The sequence below is a fragment of the Lolium perenne genome, chromosome 4 (assembly GCF_019359855.2).
Source record: "Lolium perenne isolate Kyuss_39 chromosome 4, Kyuss_2.0, whole genome shotgun sequence".
Lineage (NCBI taxonomy): Eukaryota > Viridiplantae > Streptophyta > Magnoliopsida > Poales > Poaceae > Lolium > Lolium perenne.
The window spans coordinates 297,716,461-297,720,546 of NC_067247.2; the positions used below are offsets into that span (position 1 = coordinate 297,716,461).

At 46.9% G+C, this 4,086-nt stretch overlaps 1 long non-coding RNA gene across 1 annotated transcript; it reads left to right on the top strand.

Moving 5' to 3' along the window:
- The first annotated feature begins 2,382 nt into the window (after nt 1-2,382).
- LOC127295868 (uncharacterized) lies at nt 2,383-3,668 on the top strand. The gene is made up of 3 exons (XR_011743708.1): nt 2,383-2,914; nt 3,236-3,287; nt 3,384-3,668. It is a non-coding gene; the product is annotated as an uncharacterized lncRNA (long non-coding RNA).
- Nucleotides 3,669-4,086: the final 418 nt, after the last annotated feature.

Here is a 4,086-nt window from a genome sequence, read left to right on the forward strand (position 1 = left end):
TTTCTGCTGTTTTTGGTTTCAGAAATCCTACAAAGGAAATATTCTCGGAATTGGACGAAATCAACGCTCAGGGTCCTATTTTTCCACGAAGCTTCCAGAAGTCCGAAGAGGAAACGAAGTGGGGCCACGAGGTGGCCACATAGCAGGGCGGCCCGGCCCAAGCCCTGGCCGCGCCGACCTGTTGTGTGGGCCCCTCGTGACCCTTCCTGACCTGCCCTTCCGCCTACATATAGTCTTCGTCGCGAAACCCCCAGTACCGAGAGCCACGATACGGAAAACCTTCCAGAGACGCCGCTGCCGCCAATCCCATCTCGGGGATTCAGGAGATCGCCTCCGGCACCCTGCCGGAGAGGGGAATCATCTCCCGGAGGTCTCTTCATCGCCATGATCGCCTCCGGATTGATGTGTGAGTAGTCCACCCCTGGACTATGGGTCCATAGCAGTAGCTAGATGGTTGTCTTCTCCTCATTGTGCTATCATATTAGATCTTGTGAGCTGCCTATCATGATCAAGATCATCTATTTGTAATGCTACATGTTGTGTTTGTTGGGATCCGATGAATATTGAATACTATGTCAAGTTGATTATCAATCTATCATATATGTTGTTTATGTTCTTGCATGCTCTCCGTTGCTAGTAGAGGCTCTGGCCAAGTTGATACTTGTGACTCCAAGAGGGAGTATTTATGCTCGATAGTGGGTTCATGCCTCCATTAAATGCAGGACGATGTGAGAAAGTTCTAAGGTTGTGGATGTGCTGTTGCCACTAGGGATAAAACATCAATGCTTTGTCTAAGGATATTTGTGTTGATTACATTACGCACCATACTTAATGCAATTGTCTGTTGCTTGCAACTTAATACCGGAAGGGGTTCGGATGATAACCTGAAAGTGGACTTTTTAGGCATAGATGCATGCTGGATAGCGTTCTATGTACTTTGTCGTAATGCCCTGATTAAATCTCATAGTACTCATCATGATATATGTATGTGCATTGTTATGCCTTCTTTATTTGTCAATTGCCCAACTGTAATTTGTTCACCCAACATCTGTTTATCTTATGGGAGAGACACCACTAGTGAACTGTGGACCCCGGTCCTATTCTTTACATATGAAATACAATCTACTGCAATTGTTCTTTGCTGTTCTTCGCAAACAATCATCATCATCCACACTATACATCTAATCCTTTGTTTACAGCAAGCCGGTGAGATTGACAACCTCACTGTTACGTTGGGGCAAAGTACTGTGATTGTGTTGTGCAGGTTCCACGTTGGCGCCGGAATCCCTGGTGTTGCGCCGCACTACACTCCGCCACCAACAACCTTCAACGTGCTTCTTGGCTCCTACTGGTTCGATAAACCTTGGTTTCTTTCTGAGGGAAAACTTACTGCTGTGCACATCACACCTTCCTCTTGGGGTTCCCAACGGACGTGTGTCTCACGCGCATCAAGACTGTTTTCTGGCGCCGTTGCCGGGGACCTGAAGAAAAGTTACACCACAAAGATTTCTATCTCCCACGTCAACTACACGCCAGCAGCAAGGCTGAAGGGGATGGTAGGGATTGGATGAGATTGGTCATGTAATAGCATAAGATTGTTAGGGCATAGTGCCTAGTGTCCGTAATTGGTACTTTTATGATATTGTTGCAACTTGTTATGCTTAATGCTTGTCACTAGGGCCCGAGTGCCATGATTTCAGATCTGAACATGTTATTATTTCATGATGATATGCATTGTTTTATGATCTTACCTGCAAGTTGTATACACGTATTGTTGTCCGGAACCCGAGGCCCCAAAGTGACAGAAATTGGGACAACCGAAGGGGGAGGCGGTGATATGAGGATCACATGTGTTCACGGAGTGTTAATGCTTTGCTCCGGTGCTCTATTAAAAGGAGTACCTTAATTTTCAGTACATTCCCTAGAGGCCCGGCTGCCACCGGCTGGTAGGACAAAAGATGTTGTGCAAGTTTCGCATTGCGAGCACGTACGACTAAATATGGAACACATGCCTATTGATTGATTAGTACTTGGATACCGTTTTATTATTATCTGCAAATGCCCTGCTTTGATTGTTACATGAGTTTCTCTCATCCATGCAACGCCCGTTCATCCATCCCTGTGCCTACAGTATTTTAATCCTGCTGTTTACTATAATCACTATTGCTGTCTTTGTTACTCTGCTGCTGTTATTTCACTACTGCTACTGCTATAAAACTGTTACTACTGATAAACTCTTGCGAGCAAGTATGTTTCCAGGTGCAGCTGAATTGACAACTCCGCTGTTAAGGCTTTCAAGTATTCTTTGTCTCCCCTTGTGTCGAATCAATAAATTGGGTTTTACTTCCCTCGAAGACCGTTGCGATCCCCTATACTCAACGTTCAAAAAAGCGTACGCTCAGGCGCGCTTAAGCGCAGCTTAGAGCGAAGCGGAGGCCAAACGCTCCGTTTCAGGCCTGAGCGGGAGGAAAAGCGCTAAGCGCGATTAAGCAGTCCGATTAAGCGTTGAGAGGCGCCTAAGCGCGCGAAAGGGGGCAGAAAAGAAGAAAAGCGCGTCGCTGAGCGTCCATGGTCGCGGGCGGCAAAACGAAAAAATTGAGGGGAACTGACCGGGAAAAGTATGTAGAAGATGAGGATAGGATTCCTGGGCACCCCAATCGACCACTCCCCTGCACGCGATCCACAGAGAGAGGCAGGGAGAGAGGCGGCGGCAGCGGCACATCCCGATTCCCACCTTCTGCTCCGCCGGCGACGCTGCTCCTCCACCGCCGTCCATCTCGTCCTCCAGGCCGGCGGGACGTGTACTGCCCTCCTCCGCTGCCCGTCCCGCTCATCCCCTCTCCGCCCAGGCGCTCGATTTCAGATCGAGCTCGACCTCATCGCCGCCGGCTGTCCGCCATGCCTCGGCCCTCAGGTATTCCTAACCCGGCTATCCCTTTTATTCTCCGTATGTCCTTCACGTATATGTGCTAGTGGCGCTGTGCTGTACTGCTGTGGTGTGGTGCTATCTGCACTAGATGGATTGATCTAGCCTGCTCGTGTATGTGCTGCACTGCTGCTAACTATTGGCTTGATGTATGTAGCGCTGTGTTGTACTGCTGTGGTACTGTATTGATATCTGCTGCTAGGTTGTTGTTGCTACTGGTTAATTAATGATTAATGAAGTTAGCTTAGTTGATTGCTGCATCTAGTATTTTTGTTGCTGCTAAACCTAAGATTTGCTTGCAATTTGTAGGTACCGTCAAGAAATGGACATTGATCCGGGTGCGGGTGAATCGGTGCCTGAGGTGCCAATTGCATTGATCGGCATAATTGAATAGTATAGCTTGCAACTTTGACATTTGCTTGGTAAATGCTAATATATTCTTCCTGTGCGCATCTAGCATCCGGAGAAAGGACTTGGAGAACAAGAAAGTGGAGAAAAACCAAGCCAAATCAAACTATGTGAACCATATCCTTTATTCTTCTTGCAATTGTAGCATTGCATGCATGCGTATGGTACAAAATTACAACATATTATGGTCTATGTATGGCTAGATTGTCTTCCCTGCGCCTGTCCGTACGCTTTTACCCTGAACGCTTAAGCAGCGCTTAAGCTTGCTTAAGCAGTAGTTCCTCTAGGCTGAGCCTCTCCGCTCGCTTAGCGCTCAGCGCTTTTTTGAACGTTGCCTATACTTGTGGGTCATCAAGACTATATTCTGGCGCCGTTGCCGGGGAGCATAGCTTTATTTGCAAGTTCACTTGGATTGATATTGTTCGCTGCAAATTCTCCATCATGGGTAAACCTCGCGATACTAAAGTCGCCATATTACCATCCACTACAAGAAAAGGTACAACTCTGAGTACCTCTGTCGCTCTTGATTCACCATCTGTGATAAGTAAACTTGTTTCACCACCACAAGCTTCACATGCTGGTACTTCTGCTAGATCTGAAAATTCCTCTCATAATTTTGATGATGCTTCTGCTGTGCTTGATAATGATGGTTCATTGGGATCTTTTCTAGATGCTACGATTGCTAGGTCTAGACAAATTGAAAGTACTGAAACTCCTAATGAAAATGCTACTACACCTGTTAATTCACCTGA